The following is a 16720-nucleotide window of genomic DNA, read 5'->3' on the forward strand; positions in this document are numbered from 1 at the left end:
CAACTGAAGTCTCTGTGTGTCCTCCCTAATTACATCCTTCTCTCTTTCATCTATAGGGCCCACTATTCTTTTTTTTCATAAATTACTTACTTATTTATTTATTTATTATTTTTGGCTGCGTTGGGTCTTTGTCACTGCACACGGGCTTTTCTCTAGTTGCGGTGAGTGGGGGCTACTCTTCGTTGTGGTGTGCGGGCTTCTCATTGGGTGGCTTCTCTTGTTGCAGAGCACGGACTCTAGGCACAAGGGCTTCAGTAGTTGTGGCACTCGGGCTCAGTAGTTGTGGCTTGCAGGCTCTAGAGCACAGGCTCAATAGTTGTGGCGCACGGGCTTAGTTGCTCTGCAGCATGTGGGATCTTCCTGGACCAGGGCTTGAACCTGTGTCCCCTGCATTGGCAGGCGGATTCTTAACCACTGCGCCACCAGAGAAGCCCTGGTCCCACGACTCTTAATCTGATGTTTACTAAACTTTTATGTTGCTTTACACTTTTACTTCATTGATATGTATCTCTAGACAATATGTATCATTCTGCATATTTTTATATTTTGTATAATTAATATCATTTTGTATGTATTCTTCTGCAATTTGCCCTTTTCCCTTGAAACATTATGTTTGTGAGTCATCTATGCTGTTAAGTATACTTAATGTATTTTGTACAGGCATATAGAGAGATACATAAACACAGAATAAAAGGTCTGGGCAGATGTACCCCAAACTCAACAACCATAGTTATCTCTAGAGAAGGTACTATGAAATCAGGGTGTAATCAGAGGATACTTAGCCTTATCCATGTTTTAATTTTTTACAAGGAGAACATATTACTGTACCATCAATATAATTAAAAATTAATAATTATGAAAGAAATGAGATACAATCTCTGCCCTTGAGGCATTTATAGAGTTCGGCAGGATCTAAAAGAAAACTGAGCCAGAGATATGGAGGGAAAAAAAGCACCCTGCAAGTAGCTCTATTTGCATACTTTTTACACAAGAAAGTGAGAAGAATGAAAACCACTATGATAAAGGAAAAAAGAACCAGTACAAATTTTGTCCAGGCCCATAACACCTCTCCCAATCCACAAGGGAACCCAACAAAAGACAACACTTATTTTAAAGACAATTTAAAGAAACAACTAGGTTACTCTCAGAAGACTAAATGCTCTAGACACACAACAATGTTCTCTTCAATGAATAGATAAGATTCAATGATGAGAACATACCACGATGAAGAGGAGGAGAACCAAGAAGTAGAAGAAAGATAAACAAATTCAAAAATAAAGTATCAGAAAAGATAAAATCTCTAGCATCTCTCCTTCCTTAAATTATTTAGGCAAGATGAATATGCTCTAGATCTCTGGATTTTTTTTTTTAAATACGTGTTACATTTTATTTTATTTATTTATTTTTATATATTTATTTTGGCTGCGTCAGGTCTTAGCTGCAGCACACAGGATCTTCATTGCAGCATGCATGATCTTTTGTTATGGCGTGCAGGCTTCTCTCTAGTTGTGGCACGCAGGCTCTAGAGCACGTGGGCTCTGTAGTTTGCGGCACGCAGGCTCTCTAGTTGAGGCGCGCAGGCTCAGTAGTTAAGGCACGCAGGCTTAGCTGCCCGGTGGCGTGTGGGATCCTAGTTCCCCAACCGGGGATCAAACCCATGTCCCCTGCATTGGAAGGCAGATTCTTAATCACTGCACCACCAGGGAAGTTCCTGGAAGGTTTTTTTAAGAAACTCCTAACAACACGGGGAGGGAGAAGGGTAAGCTGGGACAAAGTGAGAGAGTGGCACGGACTTATATATACTACCAAATGTAAAATAGGTAGCTAGTGGGAAGCAGCCACATAGCACAGGGAGATCAGTTCGGTGCTTTGTAACCACCTAGAGGGGTGGGATAGGGAGGGTGGGAGGGAGACGCAAGAGGGAGGAAATATGGGGATATATGTATATGTATAGCTGATTCACTTTGTTATAAAGCAGAAACTAACACACCATTGTAAAGCAATTATACTCCGATAAAGATGTTAAGGGACTTCCCTAGTGGCGCAGAGGTTGGGAGTCCGCCTACCATTGCAGGGGACACATTGCAGGGCGGGTTCGAGCCCTGGTCTGGGAAGATCCCACATGCCACGGAGCAACTAAGCCTGTGCACCGCAACTACTGAGCCACGTGCCACAACTACTGAAACCCGCACGCCTAGAGCCTGTGTTCCGCAGCAAGAGAAGCCACTGCAATGAGAAGCCCGCACACCACAACGAAGAGTAGCCCCCACTCGCTGCAACTAGAGAAAGCCCGTGCAGCAACGAAGACCCAACACAGCCAAAAATTATTTAATTAATTAATTAATTTAAAAAAAAAAAAAAAAAAAAGAAACTCCTAACAGAGGTTGCCTCCAGAGAAAGGAACTGGGGAACAGTGGTGAGAGGAAGACTTACTTTTCTCTGCCTATTCTTTTGTACTTTTTGAATTTTGTGTCACATACATATATTACATATTTTTAAATTTTAATTAACGGATTTTTTTTAATGAGTAGGCGCTACAGAAAATTAGTTGTATTATTCCATGTATAAATGATTAAGAGCAGCAATCAAAGTTAACTAACAAACATTTATTTCAGTCAACCAGATATTACTTAGCACATGCTAAGCAAAATGCTAGACAGAGTCATACAGAATTGTCCCTACCCACCCACAAGAAATTTATAATCTAGTAGATTAAACACATACATCTACACACAAACCCATACATATCTCTAATACATAAGTGATACACAGTGTCACAGTAGTGAAGCAAAGAAAATTATTTCTGGCAGAGGGCCCTGGAAAGGCAAGTGAAAGACAGGGTTCAAACAGTCAAAAACACAAGGAGAGGGCTTCCCTGGTGGAGCAGTGGTTGAGAATCTGCCTGCCAATGCAGGGAACACAGGTTCGAGCCCTGGTCTGGGAAGATCTCACATGCCGCAGAGCAACTGGGCCCGTGAGCCACAACTACTGAGCCTGCGCATCTGGAGCCTGTGCTCCGCAACAAGAGGCCGCGACAGTGAGAGGCCCACGCACCGCAATGAAGAGTGGCCCCCACTCGCTGCGACTAGAGAAGGCCCTCGCACAGAAATGAAGACCCAACACAGCCAAAAATAAATAAATTAATAAATTAATTTAAAAAAACAAACAAACAAACAAAAGGAGAGAATGGTAAGAGTAAAAGTTTATTGGTAGGAAAATGCACTATGTATTTAGGGGGTCATGATTATTCCAGACTTGTTGGAACATTATTCCTAGGAGAATAATAGCATGTAAAGCTAGAAAAGCAAGTTGCAGGGGAAGCATATCATGGACGGCTTTCAATATATATAGTATATATACAGACTACCTATCATTGTAAAAAATATTTTGGGGGGCCTGGAGGGGGCCACTATAAAATAAGAATATTTAATTTCTCTTTTTCTTTTTTTTGGCCACGCTGCACGGCATGTGGGATCTTAGTTTCCCAACCAGGAATCGAACCCGCGCACCCTGCAGTGGAAGTGCAGAGTCTTAACCACTGGACCACCAGGGAAGTCTGTTTAATTTCTCTTTTAAAGAACTAAGAGAATGAGAGAAAACACCTATACTGAGAACAACAAGCAACAAGTAAATAACAACACCACCACACTACAAATAGCAAACAAAAGTGTCAACAGGACTTAACTGAGATCGAATAGGATCTACATGCTATTTGGAAGGCTTTCTGGAGGAAATAAATTTTGAACTGGGATACCAACTGAAATAATCAACCTAACACTCAATCAAAATTCATTAGGCATCAAAAGCTAACAATTTTCTAAGATAGCAAAGATCTAAGCAAAAAATCATTGTCTTAAGTTTCTTAGTAAAAAAGAAACATCTCGGGAATAAAGAGGAATTATTTTCAAGGACTATGCAGAGTTGCCTAATCTCCCTCCAAGCCTCTGAGCATGTCTCCTCACCCAAGAATCTCCCAAGGGAATTTGTCCTTGATGTTCAAATGGGAAGCTCCAATGAACCACTTGCTGTCTGGTAGCCAATGGCCTAGAACCCCTTGTCATAAGGTCACAAAGGCCGGCAGAGACCTCACGAATATGGTAGAAAAGAACTTAAGGTTTACCTTTTATCAGAAATAATATGAGAAGGAATGACCAAATACACACCAACGAATATCCCCCAGCCAAATAAGCTAGTGGCTTATCTGCTCAGAGACTGTGAGCAACATATATTCTTTGAAAGCACAATCTGTTTAAAGCTGGGCCTATAGGATTACAATGGTGCTTTGCGGCATCCCGCAACTGGCAACTCCCTCTAGATCTAAACAAAAGCAGGCGAAACAAACAATAAATTGGATCCTTCATGGAATACCAAAAATTCTCTTTAGAATGAGTTAAAGACTTAAATGTAAAAAAGCAAAACCTGAAAACTTTTAGAATATAAGAGGGAGTTCCCTGGTGGTCTAGTGGTTAGGATTTAGCACTTTCACTGCCGTGGCTCGGGTTTAATCCCTGGTTGGGGAACTGAGATCCTGCAAGCCACATGGCGTGGCCAAAAAAATATATGAGAATATTTTTATAATCTCAGCATAGGGGAGATGTACCTAAATAGGAAACAAAAAGCAGAACCCATAAAAAAAACTGGTAAATTAAACCATGTTAAAATTAAAGACATTTATTCAAAAGACACCATAAAAAAGAGGAAAAGATAAATCACAAACTGGGAGAAAATATATGTAACATATATAATAAAGAAGCAAAGAAGAATGGATAAAGAAAATGTGGTACATATACACAACGGAATATTACTCAGCCATAAAAAGGAACGAAATTGGGTCATTTGTAGAGACATGGATGGACCTAGAGACTGTCATACAGAGTGAAGTCAGAAAGAGAAAAACAAGTATCGTATATTAACACATATATGTGGAATCTGAAAAAAAATGGTATAGACGATCTTATTTACAAAGCAGAAATAGAGACACAGACATAGAGGAAAAAACGTATGGATACCAAGGGGGAAAGGGGCTGGGGGGGGGGGGGTGGGGGGATGAGCTGGGAGATTGGGATTGACATATATACACTGTTGATACTATGTATCAAATAGATAACTTCTGAGAACCTACTGTATAGCACAGAGAACTCTACTCAATGCTCTGTGGTGACCTAAATGGGAAGGAAATCCAAAAAAGAGGGGATATATGTATACGTATAGTTAATTCACTTTGCTGCACAGTAGAAACTAACACAATATTGTAAAGCAACTATAATCCAATAAAAATTTTTTAAAAAAGAGCAATATCCATAATATAACTGCTACAAAACTATAAGGATAGACATATAAATCCTCCCCAAAACTGGCAACAGACATGAACAGGCATTTCACAGAATAAGGAAAATACAAACAGTAAATATATATATGAAAACATTATTAGCTTAATAGTCAATAAAATTACAAAATAAGATAATGAGAAACCATTTTACACCTCCAAAATAGCACAAAATTTTAATTTGACAATACCAGAAGTTGGTAAAAATACAGACCAAGTGGCTGTTGAGTCTGTAAATTGATACAACTCATTTGGATAACAATTTGGCATTATCTTGCAAAGTTGAAGAACTTCATATTCTATACCTCAGCAATTCCACTGCTAAGATTATACCCCAGGGAAATGCACAAAAAATTTACAACAATTGGCTAAGGGGAGGGGAGACGTGACTAATAGGGAAGGGCATACCCGCTGCCCCAGTTTTGGTAATGTTCTGTTTTTAAGCTGGGTTGGGGACACTGATGTCCCTTGTATGCTGTATAAACCCTAACCCTTACTCATTCCATCCAAAAGTAAATGAGAGAATCAGAATACCACAGTGGTATTCCTGACTGTTATTACCTATATGATCTTAGCCAAGTTTCTTAGCCTCTCTGATTCCCAGTTTACAGTTCTGCATTGCATAATGGAGATAGTACCTCCTCACCCATTTGTTGTAAGGCCTGGCATGCTATTAGGAATATTAAAACCCAAAAAAAGGTTGGCTGTTATTATGATAATGCCTGCTCTGTTAAATCTTCCCTAGCTAACCCACTCTCCCGGAGAGTATTAGTACTCCTTTTTTGTCACCCTATGGCACAGTACATACCTCTATTTAAACATATCTTATACTCATTTATAATTATTTATTTAGTCTGTCTCTCCCATGAGTCTATGAGCATCTCAGAAAGAGACCATAATTTATCACCTTTTTATCCCCAATGCCTAACATATAGTAAGAAAAATGATAAATATTGAATGAACAAATGAATAACTGAAAGAATATTAAGATTGACTCTTCAGTATTGGTGCAGCTCACATCCACCTCTTGTGAGAACAATTACTTCAAAGAAGACAAGGACTCTAAGCCAGGCAGGCAAACCTTCTTTCTGTATCCCATGTTTGTTTCTGTACTAGAAGTTACAAATCTTCCATATTAGCCACTCTATGGACAAAAAGAACCCACATTTATCCACCAGTCAAATCATAATGCTTCTATTTTCACATGTATCTTCCTGAAGTCTCCTCATATGCTATTTGCATGTTCACATTTCTTCTGTGAAATGTACAATTCTTTATGTAATTGTCCATTCTTCACATATGTATATATGTGTCTTATTTTCTTTGGTTCTAAATAGATTATTAGTAGACCATTAGGTTACTTTTTTTTCTTCATTGCTTAAAAGTTGTTCTTATTCAATTAGAAATTAGATTCTCCAAAGGCAAACACTCAGGTTTTTCTTCTTTTTCATGGCGCTTTGATGTCTAATACAGAGCTATGTAAACCACGAAAACCCTGATGGGCTTTCTGAGAGGGCAGAAGGTACAAGGGAGCTGAACAACCATCAACTGGCCCTTCTGAGGTTTATTTTCACTCGATCTCTCAAACATCCCAGAGAAGCACCAAAGACGCAGAGTTTTTAAGGTTTCCAGAGCTAGCCAAGGAACGCGCCATAGTTCTGTGTTTTGTTGAGAGTGACCCAAAATTACTGAACTAGTAAACAACTTGCTGGACTCAAGAAATTTACTCAAAGGGTGGAGGTAAGAGAAAATCAAACCAAGAAAAAAGCTGGTGCCCTGACAGGATACGAATGGAAAATCCTCCCAACCGGATAATCAGGTGACCAGTGTACCTCAGCTCTGCCATTCCCCCTCCTCCCTCTATGGAGATTCTGAGGTTATCCCAAGAATTATATGCAAGGTGAGCTACTGAGATAAGCTCAAAGTTGTCCAAAGATGCCCGTTCTGCCAGCTTGGAGATGAAAAATGAAACAAGATTTCTTTCCCCCACTCATCTTTTAACCACTCAGGGCACCCAACATGACAACTAATGGTGAAAGTTGGCAGAGTAGGACAAAGATTAAAAAGTGAGCCTGGTGGGCTTCCCTGGTGGCGCAGTGGTTAAGAATCCACCTGCCAATGCAGGGGACACGGGTTCGAGCCCTGGTCCGGAAGATCCCACATGCCGCGGAGCAACTAAGCCCGCGTGCCACAACTACTTAGCCTATGCTCTAGAGCCCACGAGCCACAACTACTGAGCCCACGCACTGCAACTATTGAAGCCCGCACGCCTAGAGCCCACGCTCCGCAACAAGAGGCCACCGCAATGAGAAGCCCACGCACTGCAAAGAAGAGCAGCCCCCGCTCACTGCAACTAGAGAAAGCCCACAGGGAGCAACGAAGACCCAACGCAGCCATAAATAAATAAATAAATAAATCTATTTAAAAAAAATAAGTGAGCCTGGGGACTTCCCTCATGGCCCAGTGGTTAAGAATCCGCCTTCCAATGCAGGGAACATGGGTTCGATTCCTGGTCGGGAAACTAAGATCCCACATGCCGCGGGGCAACTAAACCCGTGTGCTCTAGAGCCTGCGTGCCACAACTGGAGAGCCCGTGAGCCACAATTAGAGAGTCCGTGCACTGCAACTACTGAGCCTGCACACTCTGCAGCCTACACGCCAAAACTAGAGAGAAGCCTGCACACAACAAAGAGCCCGCATGCCACAACGAAAGATCCTGCGTGCTGCAACTAAGACCCAACACAGCCAAATAAATAAATAAATATATTTTTAAAAAAAGAACCCCCTATATCGTTCTTTTTTTTTTTTTAATTTATTTATTTATTTATTTATTTTTGGCTGTGTTGGGTCTTCGTTTCTGTGCGAGGGCTTTCTCTAGTTGTGGCAAGCGGGGGCCACTCTTCATCGCGATGTGCGGGCCTCTCACTATCACGGCCTCTCTTGTTGCGGAGCACAGGCTCCAGACGCACAGGCTCAGTAGTTGTGGCTCACGGGCCTAGTTGCTCTGCAGCATGTGGGATCTTCCCAGACCAGGGCTCGAACCCGTGTCCCCTGCATTAGCAGACAGATTCTCAACCACTGAGCCACCAGGGAAGCCCCCCTATATCGTTCTTTAAAAAAAAAAGTGAGTCTGGAGGACTTCCCTGGTGGCGCAGTGGTTAAGAATCCGCCTGCAGGCTTCCCTGGTGGTGCAGTGGTTAAGAATCCACCTGCCATTGCAGGGGACACAAGTTCTAGCCCTGGTCCAGGAAGATCCCACATGCCATGGAGCAACTAAGCCCGTGCACCACAACTACTGAGCCTGCGCTCTAGAGTCCGCAAGCCACAACTACTGAGTCTGCATGCCACAACTACTGAAGCCCGTGCGCCTAGAGCCCCTGCTCCACAACGAGAAGCCACCGCAATGAGAAGCCCGCACGCTGCAACGAAGAGTAGCCCCCCGCTCGCCGCAACTAGAGAAAGCCTGCATGCAGCAACAAAGACCCAACGCAGCCAAAAATAAATAAATAAATAAATAAAAAGAAAAAAAAGTGAGTCTGTATGATTATACGTAGAGAATTGCAGTGATTAAGTCTCATAAGGCCTGCCCATTTTGTATATCAGGGTCATCCTCCACTGTCATCAGGCAGAATCTAGTCCACAGACATACATTTTTCCTCCTGTAAAAGGTTTTTAAATAATTTAACTAGTTGCCAACAGTTTAAAACACAATGATCTGAATTCCCAGTTTCTCTTGAATAACAGGAAGAATGGTCATACTGTGCCCACATTCCAGTACACTACAGTCACTACTAATACATTCCCTCCTGGCTCACTTCCTTCATTTACATTACCTGCCTGATACTCAGGCATTTGAGCTTGTAATCCCTGCTTTATTTACATGATGGCAACAAATCATTACTTCCATGATCATATCCACTGCAATTGGGGCTCCAAATCACCACAGTGCCCTATTACATTTTCATTTAATTAAACAACTGCTGTGGAACATACTGAAATACAGAAAAAGAGGAACAATAAAAGCTAAACACCTGCCAATTACATTTACAAAGCTCTTCCAGCCAGAGATAAAATGAAGCTCCCTTTCTCCCTTCAACTCAACTCCACAATTACCCCAACAGCAGAATCACTCTAATTAGTCACCTTGAACCACTGGGACAGACTGTGATCAATCAATAGAAGTGGTGTAAAAAGACTAGGCTGATCCTTCCAGTGAGTACTGTATAAATACAATGGGTCTCCTCGAAAGCAGGAGCTGTGCCTTTTTCCTCTCCAGCTGCTCACACTAGCCAGTCTAAGTACCCTATCAATGAAGTTATTATCTAAAAGTAGCAGTCATTCTGCCTTCTGGAACACGGGGAAGTGAACTAGTAGTGTAACTCTGAGAACTTCGAGTTCAACTGGGATTGGTGCCCAGCTACTCATGAGGAGATGTGCCTACAACCTGAGTTCCGACTGTGCCAATGAGCATCAATGTCAAGGTTAGAACATACTGTCTACTGCCACCTTTAAAAAGAAGCTGGAAAAAAAAAAAAAAAAAAGAAGCTCAAATACAAGTCTTGAAGGAAAAACAAATTTTCTGATCTGGGATGGGGGCTGGGAGTAAAGAACTATTCCTATCCAGAAAATGACTTTTTAAAGTAAGAAAAGGTAAAATCTTGTTGCCTGACTTAACCTCCAGGCCCAACTGAAAAGATGCTGAACTGGTCGCACTATCTACCCAAAGACTAGACTGCCTATTATGCAAAGCATTATCAACTCAACAGGGCTCAACAGGGCATACCAACCCAGATGAGAAAGGCAGACCCATCAAACCTGGATACTTCCTGAGGTGACTATGTCATTTCATTAGCCATTTTAAATCACTTTTTTGGAAATTCTACAATATAGATCAGCAAGTTAAAATGCAAACAGTTTCCTATACCATTTCCACCTCACTTATTTTATTTATTTACTTACTTACTTACTTATTTATTTATGGCTGTGTTGGGTCTTCGATGCTGCACATAGGCTCTCTCTAGTTGCGGCGAGCAGAGGCTACTCTTCGTTGCAGTGCGCAGGCCTCTCGTTGTGTGGCCTCTCTTGTTACGGAGCACAGGCTCTAGGCACGCGGGCTTCATTAGTTGCAGCACTCAGGCTGAGTAGTTGCGGCACGCAGGCCCTAGACTGTGCAGGCTTCAGTAGTTGCAGCGCGTGGGCTCAGCAACTGTGGCTTGCGTGCTCTACAGCGCAGGCTCAGCAATTGTGGCCCACGGGCTTAGCCGCTCCACAGCATGTGGGATCTTCCTGGATTAGGGATCAAACCTGTGTCCCCTGCACTGGCAGGCAGATTCTCAACCACTGCACCACCAGGGAAGTGCCATCCCACTTATTTTAAATCCATAAGTATCAATACAGCAACCTAAATGTCCATAAACATATGAATAGATAAGGAAGATGTGGTATGTATATACAATGGAATATTACTCAGCCATAAAAAGGAACGAAATTGGGTCATTTGCAGAGACGTGGATGGACCTAGAGACTATCATACAGTGTGAAGTAAGTCAGAAAGAGAAAAACAAATATCGTATATTAATACATATATGTGGAATCTAGAAAAATGGTACAGATGAACCTATTTGCAAGGCAGGAATAGAGACACAGATGTAGAGAACGAATGTGTGGACACGGGGTGGGGGAAGGGGGGTGGGGTGAACTGGGAGATTGGGATTGACATATATGCACTACCATGTGTAAAAGAGATAGCTAGTGGGAACCTGCTGTACAGCACAGGGAGCTCAGCTGGGTGCTCTGTCTTGACCTAGATGGGTGGGATGGGGGGAGTGGGAGGGAGGCCCAAGAGGGAGGGGATATATGTATACATAATGTATACATACAGCTGATTCACTTCCTTGTACAGCAGAAACTAACACAACATTGTACAGCAACTATACCCTAATTAAAAAAATAAACAATGCTATCTCCCCTACCAACGTGTGCGTGCGCGCACACACACACACACACACACACACACACACACACACACACACACACACACACACAATTTCAGGAGAGCAGAGTTTATCACTCTAGAACCTAGATAGTTTTCCCTTCTAACACAATGAGGTTTTGATCCTCCTTATTACTACCTCACCATGCAAAAGTCCTGACTGCCAGGGCTAGAATCAGGCCACAAGTCAGAATCACATACTAAAACTAATCTTAGGGGGGGCTTCCCTGGTGGTGCAGTGGTTAAGAGTCTGCCTGCCAATGCAGGGGACACGGGTTCAAGCTCTGGTCCAGGAAGATCCCACATGCTGCGGAGCAACTAAGCCCGTGCGCCACAACTACTGAGGCTGCGCTCTAGAGCCTACGAGCCACAACTACTGAGCCCACGTGCCGCAACTACTGAAGCCTGTGAGCTTAGAGCCTGTGCTCCACAGCAAGAGAAGCCACCGCAATGAGAAGCCCGCACACCACAATGAAGAGTAGCCCCCGCTCGCCACAACTAGAGAAAAGCCCACGTGCAGCAACAAAGACCCAGTGCAGCCAAAAATAAAATAAATAGGCACAGATAACACTTATTGAGTGTCTACTACATGCTGAAGAGCATTTAGGTTGACATGCTCTAGCTAGACTGGTGCACATACATTGCTACTGCTTTTAAGAAACGCATAAACTGAGCAGAGCAATCCCCAAATGGACCTTTCCATTTGCGTCCTCCACAGGGCTCAGAGGACTGCCTTGTGTATCTAATTTAAAGGCATACAAATTTCTATGTCGTGTATTAAAAGACACTGTACCTACACTCTTCCTCATTTTTAAAGGCATTCTTTACCCTTGAGGGACTTTTATAGCTTTACAATACAGCAGTTTATCAAAGATCATCACAGTGCCATAAACTATACTCTTTGGGGTTATGTTCCATCATTCACTCTGCAGCCCTGACCCTACCACTTTTTATTTGACTGAACGCCTCTCATGACTCTTCTTACCCACTAAAAATAATAGGCCAAAGTACCAACTTCACAGGTATTCAAATCCCTCTCTGCTCTCGTCCAAATATGTCATAATAGAGTGGCTTCCTTGTGACTGAACTTCATCTCCTTAGGCCAAGTGAAGACCTGGGGAGGAAATGCCAACCAAAAACATACACCAGAAGAGAATATTACACAGTATAAAAGATTGTGTAAAAGAAAAAACAGGCTCAGAAGATAAGTCCAGTGTTTACATACAGTCCCAGACTGGCAGGTGAGCAGCCCCATAAAAGGAAAGCCTTCTCTTAGCCCAGGTCCCCAGGAGGCTGGCCTCAGTCCTTCCACACCCTTTCTCACTACCTGGTCTAGGTTGCATTAGTTCATCATCATTAATGAAGCAGTTCAGGTGAATTAATGAGGCAGTCACACGGAAGTGGGCGCTGCACAAAATCTGGAGAAACTCTCATATCTAAGGTCTAAAAATCAACCCTGAAAAGTAGATGCAATACTCTTCAGATTTGCTTTCAGCTTCTGAGGACTGGAGTCTTTAGGATGCAAAAAGCTCCAGAAGAGAGGAACTGACAGCTAGGTTAAGCCTGGGAACACAGGGAGGATTCCGGTACCCTCAAGGGTTGAAAAGCCAGAGTTGAAGTCGTCCCTCCGGCGGCAGGAGCCTGACCTTTGCCCTCTGCACCTCTCCCAGTTCCCTCCCACAGCAATCTCTCCCTCGTCTCGTTCCTGCCCCTGCGTCCTTAACCCACCCCGGCTCATTCAGTTTAAGGGCCCTCCTCCTCTTATTCCCTCTCGCGATGTCAGGGCGGCCTTCACGACACTGGAACTCTAAGAAGAGACTTCGCTGACCTGTCAGCGGATCCAAAATGGCGGGGCCTAGTCCCAGGACCGGCAGCCGCTGTTCATGTCCAGCCCGGGCCCCGAAGGCGTCTCCGAGTGGCTCTCCCGGCTCTGGTGGCAGATGGGAGCAGGGAAGAAGCCCGTTTCTGGGAGTTGAGGCCGAAGTCAAAGCCCGCAGAGTCGGTCAGGAAGACTCGGCCGGAACGGGCGGTGGAGCCGGCTACCTTCCCTGTCAGCTCACTGACGTGGTAACTAGCCTCAGTCTAGCCCGCTGCCTGGTCACTGCGCGAGCCCTGCCGCGCACAGCCAATCATAGGTTTGCATCGTGAAAAGTGGCATTCCAGCAATCCAATCGAAGGAAGGAAATTGGCTTCGGGAGGCGGGTAGTGCCTAAAGAGGCGAGATTACAAGAGAAAGAAAAGGGTAGGCAGGGGATAACCAACGGATATGAGGACTCTCTGAGTGACAGTACTGAGAAACCAATAAAAAAGGAGAAAGTGCGCTGGGCAGTTGGAGAGGTGGAGTTAGGTAGAGTTCGGTTGCAGTGCACGGCTTGGCGGTGGCTGCTGGGCATTATGGGGAAGAAAGCTACGACTTGCTGGAAAGGGGGCGGAGTCCTTTTTGAGAGCCTGAGTGGACGACCCTACTACCCCTACGCGCAAGCCCGCCGCCACTCCCTATTAAAGTCACCTGGGCCAATACCGTGACCCTTGAGGGATCATTTCCTTTCTAGGCAGTTCTGAGCTCCTTCCAGGATGGAGGGGGCAATCTATTCCAACCTCCCTTCCCCCACCGTCGCGTCTGCTTGCCCTGTTTGGCTTCTCATAAATGAGTCTGTCCCATCCCAACTTTGTTTCTGTGTCTTGTGCCCCATTCCTATCATCCTGAAATAGAGACAATGGGAGTTGACAGAAAGCTTGGATATCTAATCCAGGTCCTTTCATTTTACAGAGCAGGAAATTGAATCCCAGAATGGAAAGATGGCCCCCACGTTTGTATAGCTAGTTAATGACAGAGCAGAGAAACAAACCTAGGTGTCCCCACCCCAAGTCCAGCTCTCTTTTTCACTGTCCATCGATACCTCTTATGCTTTAGTTTATCAGACTGTGACTCCCAGCTCTGACCCTCATCCTAAGCTTTGGACACTCTTTACCTATCTAGAAAAAAGCTAATCACACAGGTTAGTCCACATCACCAGTGACAGGAAACTGAAGCCTTTCCTGAAGCCTTAGAAATGCTGAGAGGCCTGAGGGCAAGATGCCCACCACAGTCTTCACTCTCCTGCCCCCAGCTGCCTCTCCCCTGGCAAGAGATGATAGAGGTTGCTAGGATATTTAGAATTACCTAGAAGTGAGAGTGTGTAGAAAGAGGACAGAAGGATAAGTTTTCTCCTTGCAGATTGAATGGTGGAATTCCCAGCCCATTTGCTGGAATAAATCCCAGTGTCCCTGCAGACCTGAAGAGACTGCTAGGAGACAATGAAAAAAGATACCAACTCTCTCCCCATTTTCTCCCATTTATGGATGACTCAAGTCCAGGGAAGCTCCATTCCTAACCCCATAGGACTGTGGTCTCAAAACCAGACATCCAAAGACCATCCTTGTGTTAGAATCCTCTAATACCAAGAAATCATCAGGCCTGACATCAGAATTGAAGACCTTCTTAACAGCTTCCTGTACCTGCATGTTGGGCTCCTGATCTCTGGGTCCAGCTGAGGATCTTGCCTCTTTCACCCAACGAGAGTCAGGGGCAGAGGATACAACCACCATAGCACATCTTTCCAGCCCACCTCTGAGCCATTTTCCACCTTCATTTGAAAACTGGGATTTGGTCTCCTGGGCTTATCTCAGATTGAGAGGTCCTGCATAACCAACTGAAAAATCTAAGTGGGCCAAAACTCCCTACTACCCTATCTCCACTCCTACATACCTCCAGAAATCAATCAACCTAAAAGTATGAATGGAATTGTGTGTTAGAGATAAGGAGGAGAGAGATGACAATGTCCCAGCCCCTTCTAACCTCCATCATCTTACCAGACAAAACATCTCCCTCTCAGATTTTAGTACTGAGTGTCTACATCATGCCTAGGAATAGAAAGATGAGGAAGACATGGTCCTTGCCCTCCTAAATCTTAGCATCATAGGGGACAACACATAAGCTGATCTCTTCCATATCATGGGTGGGGTAATAGAGGTACACACAGCAGGGCTGTGGGAGCAAGAGACTACACATCTGGCTAATGTGGGAATTCAGGAAAGGCTTCCCAGAGAGAATGAGACCTGAGTGGAGCTTAGGGGAATGAGTAGGAGTTGACAAAATGAAGACTGGTTAGAAATATGTTACTGTCAGAGGTGTGCAGAAAACCACTAGGAGACTGGAGATTAAGACAGGGTCAGGTCCTGAAAGTCTGCTGTGCCACGAAAGGGAGCTTAGCCTTTATCCTGAGGGCAAACAGGAGCCACTGAAGGGTTTTAAGCAGAGACATGACTGGTCAGATTCACCTTAGGAGTATATTATATAATAGGGCTTAGGGCCCTTAGGGACACCCTAGAAACCCAGCCTGACTCCACATGTTGCTTGGGACATCTGTTCTATCCCTTGCAACTCCCTAACCTGCAAACACCAAGGCCACACCTTGCCCACAGAAATGAACTTGGTATCACCAAGGAGCAGGTAGCCCTGGTAAGGCTGGGAGAACATAGCCTGTGTGAGACAAGAGTGCAGACTGACAGGGAACTTGCCCAGGCCTCTGAGGAGTGCCCAGCCCAAGCCCTGAGAACCAGCTAGAACCTCTTTTAATTTTGCGGGGGGAGTGATAGTTACTTGTCCAAGGTCACTCAATGATGTTGCAGGTGGTGGCAGGGTTAGAATGCTGTTTTAGTTTGTCTCACTCCAAACTGCTTTCTCCACGAAGCCACCTTCCTTGGAGCAGAGGAAAAAAGGGCTGGGGTGGGGGTGGGGATGGGGGGGTGGGGGCGTAGCCGAGAAGAGGAAGAGAGAAAAATGCAAGGAAAAAAGGAAAAAGAGGATCAGAAAGAGAAATTAGTCTTTCGAAGTGGCAGGGGAGGGAGGAGTGAGACAAACAGCAGAAGCAGAGTGGTGGCGGAGAAAATAAAAGAGGAAAGAAAGGCGAGACGTGGGAGGATTGGAGCAGAGACAAAAGGGCAGAGAGACAGACAGCGACAAGTGCAGAAAAGCGCCGAAACTTGAGCGGCAACGAAGTCTGAGCGCTGAAACCCCACGGCCTCTCCCGGCCCGTGCGCCCTCCCACCTGGTCCTATCCCCCCAGCACCGTTCCAATTCGCTCGGGGTGGCGGCCTGGTCCCACCTCACCGCCGACCGGCCCCGGCTCCGCGGGGATACCCGGTCCACTCTACGCTCGCCCGCTCGGTTCTGCCAAAATATTCTTCGGCAGCGCCGTTTCAGCCACGTGGGGAGGGGCGTGGCCCAGTTGCTGAGGAGCGCCTCCGATTGGCTAGGGGGCGGGGTTCCTGGCGGTGCGCCGGCCGGACCACCCCCCTGAAGGCGGGGCCAGAAAATTCACAGCTGGAAAGGGTGGAGCCCCGGTAGCGCAGCTGGAAGG

At 44.8% G+C, this 16720-nt stretch overlaps 1 protein-coding gene across 8 annotated transcripts in view; it reads right to left on the reverse strand.

The window, feature by feature from the left end:
* GBF1 (golgi brefeldin A resistant guanine nucleotide exchange factor 1) overlaps nt 1-13413 on the reverse strand; it is a 122772-nt gene extending 109359 nt beyond the window's left edge. For all 8 annotated transcript variants that reach the window (XM_082425045.1, XM_082425044.1, XM_082425041.1 and 5 more), the window contains exon 1: nt 13147-13413. The gene's annotated coding sequence lies outside the window, so the exon portion shown is untranslated. The remainder of the gene's footprint in view (nt 1-13146) is intronic.
* Between the last annotated feature and the right edge of the window lie 3307 nt (nt 13414-16720).

Source organism: Balaenoptera physalus, assembly GCF_965194825.1.
Source record: "Balaenoptera physalus genome assembly, chromosome: 14".
NCBI classification, from domain to species: Eukaryota; Metazoa; Chordata; class Mammalia; order Artiodactyla; family Balaenopteridae; genus Balaenoptera; species Balaenoptera physalus.